Below are 19,555 nucleotides of genomic sequence, written 5' to 3' on the forward strand. Positions count from 1 at the left end.
ATGGGATTGCTTGCAAATAAAGTCATTCTGCCACGGGTTCGGAGCCCGATAGCATTCTCCATTCGCTTCATCTCAAAAAGCGTCATCGTGTGCACTGCTTCACTAAGTCACCCTGAGCTAGTGAGGTGTTGCATTTTTTGCGGCCGCAGTCGGGGCCACTAGAGCGCATACTCTGGTTTCTCTTCAAACCGAATAAATCTTTCGCCTTTTACTAAAGATTTCCGTGGAGAGGAACATTAAAGAGTTTCACTCAATTTTTTGAAGCCCTGCCAAGTGCAGGGTTACCTATGCTGGTTAAAAAAAAAAAAGAAACAGAGCAAATGAAAGCGCAAAGCCTGCTTTTCAGCTGTTGGCTTGCACCCCCCAGCTGTCAGTCAGCCTTTGCAGGGGTCCTCGCAGCACAGCCAGGCTGATGCCTTGCAGTGGTAGCCAGAGGGGGGAGCCTTTAGCTAATGCTTGCTGCTGTCGCCACCTGCTGGTGAGCCAGCAGAGGCTGGCTCCAAGCTAGCATCCAGGAGGATATGGCCCCAGTGGGCAGGGGTTTGGGCCCGGGCCCCGATCGCCTGACAAATGCCTGACAAACGCCGTCCTTTGCCCGGCGGGCTTTGCCCTGGCGGGCAAAAGAACCTGGCAGCCCAGGAGGCCCAGCACCCGTGCAAGACAGGGTGAGGGCGGAAAATGACCCCTGTGTCCTGAGAAAGGAGAGAGCGGGCTGCTTTTTCAACATCCTGGGGGAGGAGCCCCATCTCTGGGGCCCAAAAGAAAATCTCACGCCTGCCTCCCAGAAGCCCTAGACCTTATGTAAACGAGGGGAGTCCTCAGGCAAAGGCAGACTCTGCCTGCCTTTTGGCCAATGTCACATGGCCTGCGGTCTGGAGAAATTTGCATACCCACAATCCCCTGCCAGGTTTCATGACTTTGGATGGGATTGCTTGCAAATAAAGTCATTCTGCCACGGGTTCGGAGCCCGATAGCATTCTCCATTCGCTTCATCTCAAAAAGCGTCATCGTGTGCACTGCTTCACTAAGTCACCCTGAGCTAGTGAGGTGTTGCATTTTTTGCGGCCGCAGTCGGGGCCACTAGAGCGCATACTCTGGTTTCTCTTCAAACCGAATAAATCTTTCGCCTTTTACTAAAGATTTCCGTGGAGAGGAACATTAAAGAGTTTCACTCAATTTTTTGAAGCCCTGCCAAGTGCAGGGTTACCTATGCTGGTTAAAAAGAAACAGAGCAAATGAAAGCGCAAAGCCTGCTTTTCAGCTGTTGGCTTGCACCCCCCAGCTGTCAGTCAGCCTTTGCAGGGGTCCTCGCAGCACAGCCAGGCTGATGCCTTGCAGTGGTAGCCAGAGGGGGGAGCCTTTAGCTAATGCTTGCTGCTGTCGCCACCTGCTGGTGAGCCAGCAGAGGCTGGCTCCAAGCTAGCATCCAGGAGGATATGGCCCCAGTGGGCAGGGGTTTGGGCCCGGGCCCCGATCGCCTGACAAACGCCTGACAAACGCCGTCCTTTGCCCGGCGGGCTTTGCCCTGGCGGGCAAAAGAACCTGGCAGCCCAGGAGGCCCAGCACCCGTGCAAGACAGGGTGAGGGCGGAAAATGACCCCTGTGTCCTGAGAAAGGAGAGAGCGGGCTGCTTCTTCAACATCCTGGGGGAGGAGCCCCATCTCTGGGGCCCAAAAGAAAATCTCACGCCTGCCTCCCAGAAGCCCTAGACCTTATGTAAACGAGGGGAGTCCTCAAGCAAAAGCAGACTCTGCCTGCCTTTTGGCCAATGTTACATGGCCTGCGGTCTGGAGAAATTTGCATACCCACAATCCCCTGCCAGGTTTCATGACTTTGGATGGGATTGCTTGCAAATAAAGTCATTCTGCCACGGGTTCGGAGCCCGATGGCATTCTCCATTCGCTTCATCTCAAAAAGCGTCATCGTGTGCACTGCTTCACTAAGTCACCCTGAGCTAGTGAGGTGTTGCATTTTTTGCGGCCGCAGTCGGGGCCACTAGAGCGCATACTCTGGTTTCTCTTCAAACCGAATAAATCTTTCGCCTTTTACTAAAGATTTCCGTGGAGAGGAACATTAAAGAGTTTCACTCAATGTTTTGAAGCCCTGCCAAGTGCAGGGTTACCTATGCTGGTTAAAAAGAAACAGAGCAAATGAAAGCGCAAAGCCTGCTTTTCAGCTGTTGGCTTGCACCCCCCAGCTGTCAGTCAGCCTTTGCAGGGGTCCTCGCAGCACAGCCAGGCTGATGCCTTGCAGTGGTAGCCAGAGGGGGGAGCCTTTAGCTAATGCTTGCTGCTGTCGCCACCTGCTGGTGAGCCAGCAGAGGCTGGCTCCAAGCTAGCATCCAGGAGGATATGGCCCCAGTGGGCAGGGGTTTGGGCCCGGGCCCCGATCGGCTGACGAACGCCTGACAAACGCCGTCCTTTGCCCGGCGGGCTTTGCCCTGGCGGGCAAAAGAACCTGGCAGCCCAGGAGGCCCAGCACCCGTGCAAGACAGGGTGAGGGCGGAAAATGACCCCTGTGTCCTGAGAAAGGAGAGAGTGGGCTGCTTTTTCAACATCCTGGGGGAGGAGCCCCATCTCTGGGGCCCAAAAGAAAATCTCACGCCTGCCTCCCAGAAGCCCTAGACCTTATGTAAACGAGGGGAGTCCTCAGGCAAAGGCAGACTCTGCCTGCCTTTTGGCCAATGTCACATGGCCTGCGGTCTGGAGAAATTTGCATACCCACAATCCCCTGCCAGGTTTCATGACTTTGGATGGGATTGCTTGCAAATAAAGTCATTCTGCCACGGGTTCGGAGCCCGATAGCATTCTCCATTCGCTTCATCTCAAAAAGCGTCATCGTGTGCACTGCTTCACTAAGTCACCCTGAGCTAGTGAGGTGTTGCATTTTTTGCGGCCGCAGTCGGGGCCACTAGAGCGCATACTCTGGTTTCTCTTCAAACCGAATAAATCTTTCGCCTTTTACTAAAGATTTCCGTGGAGAGGAACATTAAAGAGTTTCACTCAATTTTTTGAAGCCCTGCCAAGTGCAGGGTTACCTATGCTGGTTAAAAAAAAAAAAGAAACAGAGCAAATGAAAGCGCAAAGCCTGCTTTTCAGCTGTTGGCTTGCACCCCCCAGCTGTCAGTCAGCCTTTGCAGGGGTCCTCGCAGCACAGCCAGGCTGATGCCTTGCAGTGGTAGCCAGAGGGGGGAGCCTTTAGCTAATGCTTGCTGCTGTCGCCACCTGCTGGTGAGCCAGCAGAGGCTGGCTCCAAGCTAGCATCCAGGAGGATATGGCCCCAGTGGGCAGGGGTTTGGGCCCGGGCCCCGATCGCCTGACAAACGCCTGACAAACGCCGTCCTTTGCCCGGCGGGCTTTGCCCTGGCAGGCAAAAGAACCTGGCAGCCCAGGAGGCCCAGCACCCGTGCAAGACAGGGTGAGGGCGGAAAATGACCCCTGTGTCCTGAGAAAGGAGAGAGCGGGCTGCTTTTTCAACATCCTGGGGGAGGAGCCCCATCTCTGGGGCCCAAAAGAAAATCTCACGCCTGCCTCCCAGAAGCCCTAGACCTTATGTAAACGAGGGGAGTCCTCAGGCAAAGGCAGACTCTGCCTGCCTTTTGGCCAATGTCACATGGCCTGCGGTCTGGAGAAATTTGCATACCCACAATCCCCTGCCAGGTTTCATGACTTTGGATGGGATTGCTTGCAAATAAAGTCATTCTGCCACGGGTTCGGAGCCCGATAGCATTCTCCATTCGCTTCATCTCAAAAAGCGTCATCGTGTGCACTGCTTCACTAAGTCACCCTGAGCTAGTGAGGTGTTGCATTTTTTGCGGCCGCAGTCGGGGCCACTAGAGCGCATACTCTGGTTTCTCTTCAAACCGAATAAATCTTTCGCCTTTTACTAAAGATTTCCGTGGAGAGGAACATTAAAGAGTTTCACTCAATTTTTTGAAGCCCTGCCAAGTGCAGGGTTACCTATGCTGGTTAAAAAAAAAAAGAAACAGAGCAAATGAAAGCGCAAAGCCTGCTTTTCAGCTGTTGGCTTGCACCCCCCAGCTGTCAGTCAGCCTTTGCAGGGGTCCTCGCAGCACAGCCAGGCTGATGCCTTGCAGTGGTAGCCAGTGGGGGGAGCCTTTAGCTAATGCTTGCTGCTGTCGCCACCTGCTGGTGAGCCAGCAGAGGCTGGCTCCAAGCTAGCATCCAGGAGGATATGGCCCCAGTGGGCAGGGGTTTGGGCCCGGGCCCCGATCGGCTGACGAACGCCTGACAAACGCCGTCCTTTGCCCGCTGGCAGCCCAGGAGGCCCAGCACCCGTGCAAGACAGGGTGAGGGCGGAAAATGACCCCTGTGTCCTGAGAAAGGAGAGAGCGGGCTGCTTCTTCAACATCCTGGGGGAGGAGCCCCATCTCTGGGGCCCAAAAGAAAATCTCACGCCTGCCTCCCAGAAGCCCTAGACCTTATGTAAACGAGGGGAGTCCTCAAGCAAAAGCAGACTCTGCCTGCCTTTTGGCCAATGTCACATGGCCTGCGGTCTGGAGAAATTTGCATACCCACAATCCCCTGCCAGGTTTCATGACTTTGGATGGGATTGCTTGCAAATAAAGTCATTCTGCCACGGGTTCGGAGCCCGATAGCATTCTCCATTCGCTTCATCTCAAAAAGCGTCATCGTGTGCACTGCTTCACTAAGTCACCCTGAGCTAGTGAGGTGTTGCATTTTTTGCGGCCGCAGTCGGGGCCACTAGAGCGCATACTCTGGTTTCTCTTCAAACCGAATAAATCTTTCGCCTTTTACTAAAGATTTCCGTGGAGAGGAACATTAAAGAGTTTCACTCAATTTTTTGAAGCCCTGCCAAGTGCAGGGTTACCTATGCTGGTTAAAAAAAAAAAAGAAACAGAGCAAATGAAAGCGCAAAGCCTGCTTTTCAGCTGTTGGCTTGCACCCCCCAGCTGTCAGTCAGCCTTTGCAGGGGTCCTCGCAGCACAGCCAGGCTGATGCCTTGCAGTGGTAGCCAGAGGGGGGAGCCTTTAGCTAATGCTTGCTGCTGTCGCCACCTGCTGGTGAGCCAGCAGAGGCTGGCTCCAAGCTAGCATCCAGGAGGATATGGCCCCAGTGGGCAGGGGTTTGGGCCCGGGCCCCGATCGGCTGACAAACGCCTGACAAACGCCGTCCTTTGCCCGGCGGGCTTTGCCCTGGCGGGCAAAAGAACCTGGCAGCCCAGGAGGCCCAGCACCCGTGCAAGACAGGGTGAGGGCGGAAAATGACCCCTGTGTCCTGAGAAAGGAGAGAGCGGGCTGCTTTTTCAACATCCTGGGGGAGGAGCCCCATCTCTGGGGCCCAAAAGAAAATCTCACGCCTGCCTCCCAGAAGCCCTAGACCTTATGTAAACGAGGGGAGTCCTCAGGCAAAGGCAGACTCTGCCTGCCTTTTGGCCAATGTCACATGGCCTGCGGTCTGGAGAAATTTGCATACCCACAATCCCCTGCCAGGTTTCATGACTTTGGATGGGATTGCTTGCAAATAAAGTCATTCTGCCACGGGTTCGGAGCCCGATAGCATTCTCCATTCGCTTCATCTCAAAAAGCGTCATCGTGTGCACTGCTTCACTAAGTCACCCTGAGCTAGTGAGGTGTTGCATTTTTTGCGGCCGCAGTCGGGGCCACTAGAGCGCATACTCTGGTTTCTCTTCAAACCGAATAAATCTTTCGCCTTTTACTAAAGATTTCCGTGGAGAGGAACATTAAAGAGTTTCACTCAATTTTTTGAAGCCCTGCCAAGTGCAGGGTTACCTATGCTGGTTAAAAAAAAAAAAGAAACAGAGCAAATGAAAGCGCAAAGCCTGCTTTTCAGCTGTTGGCTTGCACCCCCCAGCTGTCAGTCAGCCTTTGCAGGGGTCCTCGCAGCACAGCCAGGCTGATGCCTTGCAGTGGTAGCCAGAGGGGGGAGCCTTTAGCTAATGCTTGCTGCTGTCGCCACCTGCTGGTGAGCCAGCAGAGGCTGGCTCCAAGCTAGCATCCAGGAGGATATGGCCCCAGTGGGCAGGGGTTTGGGCCCGGGCCCCGATCGCCTGACAAACGCCTGACAAACGCCGTCCTTTGCCCGGCGGGCTTTGCCCTGGCGGGCAAAAGAACCTGGCAGCCCAGGAGGCCCAGCACCCGTGCAAGACAGGGTGAGGGCGGAAAATGACCCCTGTGTCCTGAGAAAGGAGAGAGCGGGCTGCTTTTTCAACATCCTGGGGGAGGAGCCCCATCTCTGGGGCCCAAAAGAAAATCTCACGCCTGCCTCCCAGAAGCCCTAGACCTTATGTAAACGAGGGGAGTCCTCAGGCAAAGGCAGACTCTGCCTGCCTTTTGGCCAATGTCACATGGCCTGCGGTCTGGAGAAATTTGCATACCCACAATCCCCTGCCAGGTTTCATGACTTTGGATGGGATTGCTTGCAAATAAAGTCATTCTGCCACGGGTTCGGAGCCCGATAGCATTCTCCATTCGCTTCATCTCAAAAAGCGTCATCGTGTGCACTGCTTCACTAAGTCACCCTGAGCTAGTGAGGTGTTGCATTTTTTGCGGCCGCAGTCGGGGCCACTAGAGCGCATACTCTGGTTTCTCTTCAAACCGAATAAATCTTTCGCCTTTTACTAAAGATTTCCGTGGAGAGGAACATTAAAGAGTTTCACTCAATTTTTTGAAGCCCTGCCAAGTGCAGGGTTACCTATGCTGGTTAAAAAGAAACAGAGCAAATGAAAGCGCAAAGCCTGCTTTTCAGCTGTTGGCTTGCACCCCCCAGCTGTCAGTCAGCCTTTGCAGGGGTCCTCGCAGCACAGCCAGGCTGATGCCTTGCAGTGGTAGCCAGAGGGGGGAGCCTTTAGCTAATGCTTGCTGCTGTCGCCACCTGCTGGTGAGCCAGCAGAGGCTGGCTCCAAGCTAGCATCCAGGAGGATATGGCCCCAGTGGGCAGGGGTTTGGGCCCGGGCCCCGATCGGCTGACGAACGCCTGACAAACGCCGTCCTTTGCCCGCTGGCAGCCCAGGAGGCCCAGCACCCGTGCAAGACGGGGTGAGGGCGGAAAATGACCCCTGTGTCCTGAGAAAGGAGAGAGCGGGCTGCTTCTTCAACATCCTGGGGGAGGAGCCCCATCTCTGGGGCCCAAAAGAAAATCTCACGCCTGCCTCCCAGAAGCCCTAGACCTTATGTAAACGAGGGGAGTCCTCAGGCAAAGGCAGACTCTGCCTGCCTTTTGGCCAATGTCACATGGCCTGCGGTCTGGAGAAATTTGCATACCCACAATCCCCTGCCAGGTTTCATGACTTTGGATGGGATTGCTTGCAAATAAAGTCATTCTGCCACGGGTTCGGAGCCCGATAGCATTCTCCATTCGCTTCATCTCAAAAAGCGTCATCGTGTGCACTGCTTCACTAAGTCACCCTGAGCTAGTGAGGTGTTGCATTTTTTGCGGCCGCAGTCGGGGCCACTAGAGCGCATACTCTGGTTTCTCTTCAAACCGAATAAATCTTTCGCTGAAGATTTCCGTGGAGAAGAGCTGTCTGGCGAGGAGGAGGAGCTGCTGCAGTCTAGGGGGCCTGCATTGTGCAGTGCCCCCTTCTTTCCGGTTCGAGAAGCCTCTATCATCATGACCTCTCTGCTGAGACCTGGGACCAGAAGACATCATGTTGTTCGCTTTTGTTTGATGGGAGCCTCGGACCTGTCTTTTATGACGAGACTGGACTTCAGCCGGATCATTATCCAGAAGACGCTAGGAGTGACCCCTGCAGAGCTGAATTGCTTGGTAAAGCTGCCTGGAAAGAATGAAAACTTTGATGTGAGTTTCAAGGATGCTGCCTGTTTGCAGAACTTCTGGAGGAAGTATGAAGAAGCTAAGGGAATGGACCCTATGCGCAGATTTACTGTGGAGCCCTTGTCTGACCGTGAAGTGAAGGTGGTGACTGTGCAATTCTACAACGAATCCATCTCAGAGCATGACATTGAAACCTGGCTGAAGAGACATTGCACTGTGGTCTCTGCATGCAGAAGAGTGCTGGATGACGACACCATATGGACTGGAGCAAGAAAATGGCTGGTTAAGTTGCAAGCTGATCCGCAAGGTGTCCATGGAGTGCGTCATCTTCCGAGCATTGTGATGTTGGGCAACAACCGAGGTGATGTCATGTATCACGGAATGCCAAAGCTCTGCAGGAACTGCGGGGAAATGGGCCACCTAGCAGTGGCATGCCAGAAGGTGCAATGTAAGAACTGCGGCGCTGACCATGAAACTAACCGTTGCAAACTTCAGAGAGCATGTTTTCTGTGCGGTGAGAGGGGTCATGTGTACAATACGTGCCCGTTATCATATGCGAACATTATGAAAAAGAAAACCCAGCCTCAGGAAGAAGAAGGAAGGGTGGAAGAGGAAGAGCATTGTGACTCTATTGAGGTGGACGCTCCAGAGGAATACAGCTCTGAGAAAGAAATGCAACTTTTGGTACAAGACGTCAGCGATGATGAAATAGAAGTTGTGCCTGATACAAGGGCTGGCAGGCTTCCAGCATGGAATAAGCGTAAACTTTTGGACCAAGTAGGTGAACAAGGTTTACATAAGAAACAAGCTATGGCACTACAAACCCTGACTTCTGGTAGTGAATCGCTGATATCGGAAGCCTCGGGGAAACCTGCTGCTTCTAGCAGTGAATTTGAAGTGGAGCCACCCTCTGGTCTGGGGATCTCAGACTTGTCTTTGGAGTTGGTAAAGGAGTGTGAGCCAGGCTCAGCCCGGAGCAATAAGGAAGATAATGTTCCAGAGTCGAGTGAGGTGTTCAAATCAGGAGAGACACAGAATATTGATGAAGGGGTTGCAGAGACACCTTTTTCAACGCCTCTACTGCTGTATGAAAGTACAGATGAAGCTACCTCTTATCCTCATGAGCAAGCCCTTTTGGTGCGAGATGGTGTGCAACAGGAAGAGTGTGGTACATTGGATGTGGGAGTGCAACTGAAGGATTTGCCGGTTTTGAGCTCTGAAGGAGACCCTTTAGTGAGCCTCCCGAAACCAAGACGGAGGGGTAGTGAAAGGAAGAAAGATCGCCTCAAAAATGCCATTAATGATGGATAAGTTTTTTTTGTGGTCCACATTGTTATCCTTGATGGCTTTGACAGTTTCATCGGTCAATGTGCGCAGTATGTGTTCAGTGCAGAAACAGCGTGCTGTTTTTGGTGGTCTAAAGGGGGTCAAATCTGATGTCCTCTTCTTACAAGAATGTGGGATCCCTTTTATGAGAAATTACAAGTACTTGAAAGATCAATGGACTGCTGGCAACTCTTATTGGTCGGGGTCAAATGTAGAAAGAGCTGCAGGAGTGGGGATCCTTATGACTGGACACGATTTTGAGGTCATTTCTGTCATGGAGGCTGAACCTGGACGCCTTTTGTGTGTTGATGCTGACTTGCATGACTGTAAGTTGAGACTCATTAATGTGTATGCTCCTACTACGTGTCACGGCAGGAAATCGCTTTTTGCAAGACTGCGCGTATTGCTAGTGACAGACAGGCATGTTGTTTTAGGTGGTGATTTTAACTGCATCATGAGACCTCTGGATAGTAGAAGAGGTATACTGGATGAATCGAGTAGAGTGTTGAAAGGCCTGTTGAAAGATACATCTCTTGTAGACACGGGTCTCACGCTGAAACGTGGTAGAGCAGATTACACATGGTTTAATGCTTCTGGCTCTTCTTTTGCCAGACTGGATTATTTGTTTACTTCAAGGGCAGTTAAACCGTTAACCTTTGTTTTAACACCTGTTTTTTTTTCGGATCACAAAAGACTGGATTTGACTGTTGAACTTCCAGGGGTTCAGCCTAAGGGTCCTGGGAAGTGGAAATTGAATTGTTCCTTGCTTGATGATGTTACGGTGACGTCAAGTTTCACTAATCGTTATAGAGAATGGCAGAGTTTGAAGGTGTGCTTCAGTACATTGGGTGAATGGTGGGATATGGTGAAACATCGTGCTAGGGGTTTCTTTATGGCAGTAGGGAGGAGGGTGGCCGGGGAAAAGAAGAAGAGAATTGTGGGTTTGCAAAGAAGGCTGCAGAATCTAGTCCACTTACAGGATATGGGTTTTCCTGTACAAGAGGATGTGCAGCTGGTGAAAGATGTGCTACAAGAGGATTATGGAGAAGAGGAAAAGAAAGTTGTTTTCCAAAGTCGACTTCAGCATTTGGATGAAAATGAAACCTGTAGCAGGTATTTCTTTAAGAAGTTGGGGAAGAAGAAAGAAAGAATGTCTGCTATTAAGGACGCTGTTGGGAATGTGGTGACTGATCAGGCACGATTGAGAGCTACTGTTAGAGATTTCTATGAGGCACTTTATGAAGAGCAAGAGGTGGATGTGGATGTTGGTGATGGGTTTTTACATTATTTAGATAGGCCTTTGACAGACACACAACTGCAAGCCCTTGAAGGTGGCCTAACACTGGATGAAGTTGAGAGGTCTGTTTTCTCTTTTCAGTTAGGGAAGTCTCCTGGATCTGATGGGTTGCCTATTGAGTTTTTTAGGGTTTTTTGGGATCTGGTGAAGGCTGATATGGTAGAGGTGTTTGCAGAATGTCTGAGAGATAAAACATTGAGTGAGAGTATGAGAGATGGGGTGATTTCTTTGCTTTACAAGAATAAAGGAGAGAGAATTGATCTAAAAAATTGGAGGCCTATCACTCTCCTTAATGCTGATTATAAGGTCTTAGCAAAGGTTTTGATGTTTCGTCTTCAGAAGGTGATTGGTGCTTTGGTACATCCAGGTCAAGGGTGTGGTGTTCCTACAAGGTCTGTCACAGACAATCTACTCATTTTGAGAGACGTATGTTTTTACGCTAAAGAAAGGAATTTTCCATTGACCATTGTGAGCTTTGATCAGGAAAAAGCATATGATCGTGTTAATCACAAGTATATGTGGCGTGTCTTGCGAGCGATGGGAATGAGCGACATTTTTGTTGGTTGGCTGAAAGTGTTTTATGCAGACATGGTAAGTAGAGTTATGGTGAACGGCTTTGCCTCAGACCCATTAGCTGTAAGATCTGGGGTAAGACAGGGATGCCCCCTGTCAGCGTTGTTATACGTACTGTGCTTAGAACCTTTTTTGAGAGCAGTAAGAAGTAATCAGCGTATTGCTGGTTGTTTTGTTCCGGGTGGAGGGCAGGTAGAAGTAAAAGCATTGGCATACATGGACGATGTGTCCATTGTGTGCAGCGACACGCCATCGGTTTTGGAGGCCATGAAGGTGGCAAATAGCTATGGGCAGGCTTCAGGCTCTAAGATTAATGCAGACAAGAGTGAGGCTTTTTGCATTGGCCCATGGCGGGACACAAGTATCATTCGGAATGTGGTGAGTGTGCGAGTGGATCAGGTGAAGGTGTTGGGTATAATTTTTGATAGGAATGTTAGTGGAATTAAGAGTTGGTTGGAGGTAGTGGGGAAAGTTAAACGAAAATTGGATATGTGGTCAAGTCGACAACTCACCATGTCTGGGAAGATTTTGATTTTGAAATCTATTATTTTACCCACGTTATTGTTTGTTGCAAATGTGTTCCCCCCGGACAGGACGACATGCAAGGCTGTAAATCGTTTGATGTTTGTGTTTTTTTGGGGTAGTAAGGTGGAGAGGGCCTCAAGGGTGGTTTTGATGTTGCCTGTTGAGAAGGGAGGGAAGGGGGTTCCTGATTTTCTTTTCACTGCTATGTCAATGTTTGTGGCACGCATTGTGAAGGAGATTGTTTCCCTTTCTTCACCCTATGGTTTTTTTGCTAGGTTTTATTTTGGGAGGTTTATGAGAAGGATGGGTATGCTCACTCACACAAATACTGTCCCATTCTCGTGGGATTGCCCAATGCTGTACAAAAAAGCTTATGATTTCATTGTGAAATTCAAACTACATGATCTACCACTCGAACTTTGGAATGCGAAAGCTATTTCATGTTTTGTTCTGGACTCTGTCCCAGTTCAACTGGTTTCATCGTTCTCTGCCCCAATTTCACGTACAATTTGGGGTAACCTGTCCAGTAAACAATTGTCCAACGGGCAGAAAGACGTGGCATGGATGGTGGTTCGGGAATGTTTACCTTGCAGGGCTTTTATGTTCAGGCGACGTCTGTCCATGGTAAACCACTGTTCCAGGGCGGGCTGCACGGGGGTTGAAACACCTAAGCACATTCTGGTGGAGTGTGATTTTGCAATCCAGGCTTGGAAAAGAGTTTCCATTTTTTTGGCCAAGTTTATGGATGTGTCTAATATGAACGAAGCAGATGTGTTGTACGGACCTAGGCATCACAGTGTGGGGGTTAAAGACCGCTGTGCTTGGCAGATCATCAGTGCGGTGAAGGAGGTGTTGTGGATCCTGAGGTGTCAACATCTGTGGCACAAATGTGATTGTGCTGTTGATAATTTTGTTCGTTTACTGGTTTCACGGATCAGAGACTGTATTTTGCTGGAAGCCAGAAATGGAGACGAGACAAAAGTTTTCTCAAAATGGGACATTAACTCCATCGATGATGTTTTCCTTTGAATGTGATTTGTTGTGTTTTTTTAAATTTCTGATTATGTATGTTTTTGTAAAAGTTTGTGATTGATATGAATTTTTTCACTGTATGGCTTGAATGTTAAAACCAAAATAAATAACATTTTACTAAAGATTTCCGTGGAGAGGAACATTAAAGAGTTTCACTCAATTTTTTGAAGCCCTGCCAAGTGCAGGGTTACCTATGCTGGTTAAAAAAAAAAAGAAACAGAGCAAATGAAAGCGCAAAGCCTGCTTTTCAGCTGTTGGCTTGCACCCCCCAGCTGTCAGTCAGCCTTTGCAGGGGTCCTTGCAGCACAGCCAGGCTGATGCCTTGCAGTGGTAGCCAGAGGGGGGAGCCTTTAGCTAATGCTTGCTGCTGTCGCCACCTGCTGGTGAGCCAGCAGAGGCTGGCTCCAAGCTAGCATCCAGGAGGATATGGCCCCAGTGGGCAGGGGTTTGGGCCCCGATCGCCTGACGAACGCCTGACAAACGCCGTCCTTTGCCCGGCGGGCTTTGCCCTGGCGGGCAAAAGAACCTGGCAGCCCAGGAGGCCCAGCACCCGTGCAAGACAGGGTGAGGGCGGAAAATGACCCCTGTGTCCTGAGAAAGGAGAGAGTGGGCTGCTTTTTCAACATCCTGGGGGAGGAGCCCCATCTCTGGGGCCCAAAAGAAAATCTCACGCCTGCCTCCCAGAAGCCCTAGACCTTATGTAAACGAGGGGAGTCCTCAGGCAAAGGCAGACTCTGCCTGCCTTTTGGCCAATGTCACATGGCCTGCGGTCTGGAGAAATTTGCATACCCACAATCCCCTGCCAGGTTTCATGACTTTGGATGGGATTGCTTGCAAATAAAGTCATTCTGCCACGGGTTCGGAGCCCGATAGCATTCTCCATTCGCTTCATCTCAAAAAGCGTCATCGTGTGCACTGCTTCACTAAGTCACCCTGAGCTAGTGAGGTGTTGCATTTTTTGCGGCCGCAGTCGGGGCCACTAGAGCGCATACTCTGGTTTCTCTTCAAACCGAATAAATCTTTCGCCTTTTACTAAAGATTTCCGTGGAGAGGAACATTAAAGAGTTTCACTCAATTTTTTGAAGCCCTGCCAAGTGCAGGGTTACCTATGCTGGTTAAAAAAAAAAAAGAAACAGAGCAAATGAAAGCGCAAAGCCTGCTTTTCAGCTGTTGGCTTGCACCCCCCAGCTGTCAGTCAGCCTTTGCAGGGGTCCTCGCAGCACAGCCAGGCTGATGCCTTGCAGTGGTAGCCAGAGGGGGGAGCCTTTAGCTAATGCTTGCTGCTGTCGCCACCTGCTGGTGAGCCAGCAGAGGCTGGCTCCAAGCTAGCATCCAGGAGGATATGGCCCCAGTGGGCAGGGGTTTGGGCCCGGGCCCCGATCGCCTGACAAATGCCTGACAAACGCCGTCCTTTGCCCGGCGGGCTTTGCCCTGGCGGGCAAAAGAACCTGGCAGCCCAGGAGGCCCAGCACCCGTGCAAGACAGGGTGAGGGCGGAAAATGACCCCTGTGTCCTGAGAAAGGAGAGAGCGGGCTGCTTTTTCAACATCCTGGGGGAGGAGCCCCATCTCTGGGGCCCAAAAGAAAATCTCACGCCTGCCTCCCAGAAGCCCTAGACCTTATGTAAACGAGGGGAGTCCTCAGGCAAAGGCAGACTCTGCCTGCCTTTTGGCCAATGTCACATGGCCTGCGGTCTGGAGAAATTTGCATACCCACAATCCCCTGCCAGGTTTCATGACTTTGGATGGGATTGCTTGCAAATAAAGTCATTCTGCCACGGGTTCGGAGCCCGATAGCATTCTCCATTCGCTTCATCTCAAAAAGCGTCATCGTGTGCACTGCTTCACTAAGTCACCCTGAGCTAGTGAGGTGTTGCATTTTTTGCGGCCGCAGTCGGGGCCACTAGAGCGCATACTCTGGTTTCTCTTCAAACCGAATAAATCTTTCGCCTTTTACTAAAGATTTCCGTGGAGAGGAACATTAAAGAGTTTCACTCAATTTTTTGAAGCCCTGCCAAGTGCAGGGTTACCTATGCTGGTTAAAAAGAAACAGAGCAAATGAAAGCGCAAAGCCTGCTTTTCAGCTGTTGGCTTGCACCCCCCAGCTGTCAGTCAGCCTTTGCAGGGGTCCTCGCAGCACAGCCAGGCTGATGCCTTGCAGTGGTAGCCAGAGGGGGGAGCCTTTAGCTAATGCTTGCTGCTGTCGCCACCTGCTGGTGAGCCAGCAGAGGCTGGCTCCAAGCTAGCATCCAGGAGGATATGGCCCCAGTGGGCAGGGGTTTGGGCCCGGGCCCCGATCGCCTGACAAACGCCTGACAAACGCCGTCCTTTGCCCGGCGGGCTTTGCCCTGGCGGGCAAAAGAACCTGGCAGCCCAGGAGGCCCAGCACCCGTGCAAGACAGGGTGAGGGCGGAAAATGACCCCTGTGTCCTGAGAAAGGAGAGAGCGGGCTGCTTCTTCAACATCCTGGGGGAGGAGCCCCATCTCTGGGGCCCAAAAGAAAATCTCACGCCTGCCTCCCAGAAGCCCTAGACCTTATGTAAACGAGGGGAGTCCTCAAGCAAAAGCAGACTCTGCCTGCCTTTTGGCCAATGTTACATGGCCTGCGGTCTGGAGAAATTTGCATACCCACAATCCCCTGCCAGGTTTCATGACTTTGGATGGGATTGCTTGCAAATAAAGTCATTCTGCCACGGGTTCGGAGCCCGATGGCATTCTCCATTCGCTTCATCTCAAAAAGCGTCATCGTGTGCACTGCTTCACTAAGTCACCCTGAGCTAGTGAGGTGTTGCATTTTTTGCGGCCGCAGTCGGGGCCACTAGAGCGCATACTCTGGTTTCTCTTCAAACCGAATAAATCTTTCGCCTTTTACTAAAGATTTCCGTGGAGAGGAACATTAAAGAGTTTCACTCAATGTTTTGAAGCCCTGCCAAGTGCAGGGTTACCTATGCTGGTTAAAAAGAAACAGAGCAAATGAAAGCGCAAAGCCTGCTTTTCAGCTGTTGGCTTGCACCCCCCAGCTGTCAGTCAGCCTTTGCAGGGGTCCTCGCAGCACAGCCAGGCTGATGCCTTGCAGTGGTAGCCAGAGGGGGGAGCCTTTAGCTAATGCTTGCTGCTGTCGCCACCTGCTGGTGAGCCAGCAGAGGCTGGCTCCAAGCTAGCATCCAGGAGGATATGGCCCCAGTGGGCAGGGGTTTGGGCCCGGGCCCCGATCGCCTGACAAACGCCTGACAAACGCCGTCCTTTGCCCGGCGGGCTTTGCCCTGGCGGGCAAAAGAACCTGGCAGCCCAGGAGGCCCAGCACCCGTGCAAGACAGGGTGAGGGCGGAAAATGACCCCTGTGTCCTGAGAAAGGAGAGAGTGGGCTGCTTTTTCAACATCCTGGGGGAGGAGCCCCATCTCTGGGGCCCAAAAGAAAATCTCACGCCTGCCTCCCAGAAGCCCTAGACCTTATGTAAACGAGGGGAGTCCTCAGGCAAAGGCAGACTCTGCCTGCCTTTTGGCCAATGTCACATGGCCTGCGGTCTGGAGAAATTTGCATACCCACAATCCCCTGCCAGGTTTCATGACTTTGGATGGGATTGCTTGCAAATAAAGTCATTCTGCCACGGGTTCGGAGCCCGATAGCATTCTCCATTCGCTTCATCTCAAAAAGCGTCATCGTGTGCACTGCTTCACTAAGTCACCCTGAGCTAGTGAGGTGTTGCATTTTTTGCGGCCGCAGTCGGGGCCACTAGAGCGCATACTCTGGTTTCTCTTCAAACCGAATAAATCTTTCGCCTTTTACTAAAGATTTCCGTGGAGAGGAACATTAAAGAGTTTCACTCAATTTTTTGAAGCCCTGCCAAGTGCAGGGTTACCTATGCTGGTTAAAAAAAAAAAAGAAACAGAGCAAATGAAAGCGCAAAGCCTGCTTTTCAGCTGTTGGCTTGCACCCCCCAGCTGTCAGTCAGCCTTTGCAGGGGTCCTCGCAGCACAGCCAGGCTGATGCCTTGCAGTGGTAGCCAGAGGGGGGAGCCTTTAGCTAATGCTTGCTGCTGTCGCCACCTGCTGGTGAGCCAGCAGAGGCTGGCTCCAAGCTAGCATCCAGGAGGATATGGCCCCAGTGGGCAGGGGTTTGGGCCCGGGCCCCGATCGCCTGACAAACGCCTGACAAACGCCGTCCTTTGCCCGGCGGGCTTTGCCCTGGCAGGCAAAAGAACCTGGCAGCCCAGGAGGCCCAGCACCCGTGCAAGACAGGGTGAGGGCGGAAAATGACCCCTGTGTCCTGAGAAAGGAGAGAGCGGGCTGCTTTTTCAACATCCTGGGGGAGGAGCCCCATCTCTGGGGCCCAAAAGAAAATCTCACGCCTGCCTCCCAGAAGCCCTAGACCTTATGTAAACGAGGGGAGTCCTCAGGCAAAGGCAGACTCTGCCTGCCTTTTGGCCAATGTCACATGGCCTGCGGTCTGGAGAAATTTGCATACCCACAATCCCCTGCCAGGTTTCATGACTTTGGATGGGATTGCTTGCAAATAAAGTCATTCTGCCACGGGTTCGGAGCCCGATAGCATTCTCCATTCGCTTCATCTCAAAAAGCGTCATCGTGTGCACTGCTTCACTAAGTCACCCTGAGCTAGTGAGGTGTTGCATTTTTTGCGGCCGCAGTCGGGGCCACTAGAGCGCATACTCTGGTTTCTCTTCAAACCGAATAAATCTTTCGCCTTTTACTAAAGATTTCCGTGGAGAGGAACATTAAAGAGTTTCACTCAATTTTTTGAAGCCCTGCCAAGTGCAGGGTTACCTATGCTGGTTAAAAAAAAAAAAGAAACAGAGCAAATGAAAGCGCAAAGCCTGCTTTTCAGCTGTTGGCTTGCACCCCCCAGCTGTCAGTCAGCCTTTGCAGGGGTCCTCGCAGCACAGCCAGGCTGATGCCTTGCAGTGGTAGCCAGAGGGGGGAGCCTTTAGCTAATGCTTGCTGCTGTCGCCACCTGCTGGTGAGCCAGCAGAGGCTGGCTCCAAGCTAGCATCCAGGAGGATATGGCCCCAGTGGGCAGGGGTTTGGGCCCGGGCCCCGATCGCCTGACAAATGCCTGACAAACGCCGTCCTTTGCCCGGCGGGCTTTGCCCTGGCGGGCAAAAGAACCTGGCAGCCCAGGAGGCCCAGCACCCGTGCAAGACAGGGTGAGGGCGGAAAATGACCCCTGTGTCCTGAGAAAGGAGAGAGCGGGCTGCTTTTTCAACATCCTGGGGGAGGAGCCCCATCTCTGGGGCCCAAAAGAAAATCTCACGCCTGCCTCCCAGAAGCCCTAGACCTTATGTAAACGAGGGGAGTCCTCAGGCAAAGGCAGACTCTGCCTGCCTTTTGGCCAATGTCACATGGCCTGCGGTCTGGAGAAATTTGCATACCCACAATCCCCTGCCAGGTTTCATGACTTTGGATGGGATTGCTTGCAAATAAAGTCATTCTGCCACGGGTTCGGAGCCCGATAGCATTCTCCATTCGCTTCATCTCAAAAAGCGTCATCGTGTGCACTGCTTCACTAAGTCACCCTGAGCTAGTGAGGTGTTGCATTTTTTGCGGCCGCAGTCGGGGCCACTAGAGCGCATACTCTGGTTTCTCTTCAAACCGAATAAATCTTTCGCCTTTTACTAAAGATTTCCGTGGAGAGGAACATTAAAGAGTTTCACTCAATTTTTTGAAGCCCTGCCAAGTGCAGGGTTACCTATGCTGGTTAAAAAGAAACAGAGCAAATGAAAGCGCAAAGCCTGCTTTTCAGCTGTTGGCTTGCACCCCCCAGCTGTCAGTCAGCCTTTGCAGGGGTCCTCGCAGCACAGCCAGGCTGATGCCTTGCAGTGGTAGCCAGAGGGGGGAGCCTTTAGCTAATGCTTGCTGCTGTCGCCACCTGCTGGTGAGCCAGCAGAGGCTGGCTCCAAGCTAGCATCCAGGAGGATATGGCCCCAGTGGGCAGGGGTTTGGGCCCGGGCCCCGATCGCCTGACAAACGCCTGACAAACGCCGTCCTTTGCCCGGCGGGCTTTGCCCTGGCGGGCAAAAGAACCTGGCAGCCCAGGAGGCCCAGCACCCGTGCAAGACAGGGTGAGGGCGGAAAATGACCCCTGTGTCCTGAGAAAGGAGAGAGCGGGCTGCTTCTTCAACATCCTGGGGGAGGAGCCCCATCTCTGGGGCCCAAAAGAAAATCTCACGCCTGCCTCCCAGAAGCCCTAGACCTTATGTAAACGAGGGGAGTCCTCAAGCAAAAGCAGACTCTGCCTGCCTTTTGGCCAATGTTACATGGCCTGCGGTCTGGAGAAATTTGCATACCCACAATCCCCTGCCAGGTTTCATGACTTTGGATGGGATTGCTTGCAAATAAAGTCATTCTGCCACGGGTTCGGAGCCCGATGGCATTCTCCATTCGCTTCATCTCAAAAAGCGTCATCGTGTGCACTGCTTCACTAAGTCACCCTGAGCTAGTGAGGTGTTGCATTTTTTGCGGCCGCAGTCGGGGCCACTAGAGCGCATACTCTGGTTTCTCTTCAAACCGAATAAATCTTTCGCCTTTTACTAAAGATTTCCGTGGAGAGGAACATTAAAGAGTTTCACTCAATGTTTTGAAGCCCTGCCAAGTGCAGGGTTACCTATGCTGGTTAAAAAGAAACAGAGCAAATGAAAGCGCAAAGCCTGCTTTTCAGCTGTTGGCTTGCACCCCCCAGCTGTCAGTCAGCCTTTGCAGGGGTCCTCGCAGCACAGCCAGGCTGATGCCTTGCAGTGGTAGCCAGAGGGGGGAGCCTTTAGCTAATGCTTGCTGCTGTCGCCACCTGCTGGTGAGCCAGCAGAGGCTGGCTCCAAGCTAGCATCCAGGAGGATATGGCCCCAGTGGGCAGGGGTTTGGGCCCGGGCCCCGATCGGCTGACGAACGCCTGACAAACGCCGTCCTTTGCCCGGCGGGCTTTGCCCTGGCGGGCAAAAGAACCTGGCAGCCCAGGAGGCCCAGCACCCGTGCAAGACAGGGTGAGGGCGGAAAATGACCCCTGTGTCCTGAGAA

At 52.1% G+C, this 19,555-nt stretch overlaps 15 non-coding genes across 15 annotated transcripts; all 15 read left to right on the forward strand.

Annotated features, from left to right (window-relative positions):
• The first annotated feature begins 167 nt into the window (after positions 1-167).
• Positions 168-283, forward strand: LOC138564671 (U5 spliceosomal RNA). The gene has a single exon (XR_011300608.1). It is a non-coding gene; the product is annotated as a U5 spliceosomal RNA (small nuclear RNA).
• Positions 284-1,089: 806 nt separating this feature from the next.
• LOC138564672 (U5 spliceosomal RNA) lies at positions 1,090-1,205 on the forward strand. Its single transcript, XR_011300609.1, has one exon. It is a non-coding gene; the product is annotated as a U5 spliceosomal RNA (small nuclear RNA).
• A 799-nt stretch (positions 1,206-2,004) lies between these two features.
• Positions 2,005-2,120, forward strand: LOC138565153 (U5 spliceosomal RNA). Its single transcript, XR_011301064.1, has one exon. It is a non-coding gene; the product is annotated as a U5 spliceosomal RNA (small nuclear RNA).
• A 799-nt stretch (positions 2,121-2,919) lies between these two features.
• LOC138564673 (U5 spliceosomal RNA) lies at positions 2,920-3,035 on the forward strand. Its single transcript, XR_011300610.1, has one exon. It is a non-coding gene; the product is annotated as a U5 spliceosomal RNA (small nuclear RNA).
• An 806-nt stretch (positions 3,036-3,841) lies between these two features.
• Positions 3,842-3,957, forward strand: LOC138564674 (U5 spliceosomal RNA). Its single transcript, XR_011300611.1, has one exon. It is a non-coding gene; the product is annotated as a U5 spliceosomal RNA (small nuclear RNA).
• A 776-nt stretch (positions 3,958-4,733) lies between these two features.
• On the forward strand, positions 4,734-4,849 carry LOC138564676 (U5 spliceosomal RNA). The gene has a single exon (XR_011300612.1). It is a non-coding gene; the product is annotated as a U5 spliceosomal RNA (small nuclear RNA).
• An 806-nt stretch (positions 4,850-5,655) lies between these two features.
• On the forward strand, positions 5,656-5,771 carry LOC138564677 (U5 spliceosomal RNA). The gene has a single exon (XR_011300613.1). It is a non-coding gene; the product is annotated as a U5 spliceosomal RNA (small nuclear RNA).
• An 806-nt stretch (positions 5,772-6,577) lies between these two features.
• Positions 6,578-6,693, forward strand: LOC138564678 (U5 spliceosomal RNA). Its single transcript, XR_011300614.1, has one exon. It is a non-coding gene; the product is annotated as a U5 spliceosomal RNA (small nuclear RNA).
• Positions 6,694-13,519: 6,826 nt separating this feature from the next.
• LOC138564679 (U5 spliceosomal RNA) lies at positions 13,520-13,635 on the forward strand. Its single transcript, XR_011300615.1, has one exon. It is a non-coding gene; the product is annotated as a U5 spliceosomal RNA (small nuclear RNA).
• An 806-nt stretch (positions 13,636-14,441) lies between these two features.
• Positions 14,442-14,557, forward strand: LOC138564680 (U5 spliceosomal RNA). The gene has a single exon (XR_011300616.1). It is a non-coding gene; the product is annotated as a U5 spliceosomal RNA (small nuclear RNA).
• A 799-nt stretch (positions 14,558-15,356) lies between these two features.
• Positions 15,357-15,472, forward strand: LOC138565154 (U5 spliceosomal RNA). The gene has a single exon (XR_011301065.1). It is a non-coding gene; the product is annotated as a U5 spliceosomal RNA (small nuclear RNA).
• A 799-nt stretch (positions 15,473-16,271) lies between these two features.
• LOC138564681 (U5 spliceosomal RNA) lies at positions 16,272-16,387 on the forward strand. The gene has a single exon (XR_011300617.1). It is a non-coding gene; the product is annotated as a U5 spliceosomal RNA (small nuclear RNA).
• An 806-nt stretch (positions 16,388-17,193) lies between these two features.
• LOC138564682 (U5 spliceosomal RNA) lies at positions 17,194-17,309 on the forward strand. Its single transcript, XR_011300618.1, has one exon. It is a non-coding gene; the product is annotated as a U5 spliceosomal RNA (small nuclear RNA).
• An 806-nt stretch (positions 17,310-18,115) lies between these two features.
• LOC138564683 (U5 spliceosomal RNA) lies at positions 18,116-18,231 on the forward strand. Its single transcript, XR_011300619.1, has one exon. It is a non-coding gene; the product is annotated as a U5 spliceosomal RNA (small nuclear RNA).
• Positions 18,232-19,030: 799 nt separating this feature from the next.
• LOC138565155 (U5 spliceosomal RNA) lies at positions 19,031-19,146 on the forward strand. Its single transcript, XR_011301066.1, has one exon. It is a non-coding gene; the product is annotated as a U5 spliceosomal RNA (small nuclear RNA).
• The last annotated feature ends 409 nt before the right edge of the window (positions 19,147-19,555 follow it).

This window comes from Ambystoma mexicanum, chromosome 1q, assembly GCF_040938575.1.
Source record: "Ambystoma mexicanum isolate Mex_15411 chromosome 1q, UKY_AmexF1_1, whole genome shotgun sequence".
Taxonomy (NCBI): Eukaryota; Metazoa; Chordata; class Amphibia; order Caudata; family Ambystomatidae; genus Ambystoma; species Ambystoma mexicanum.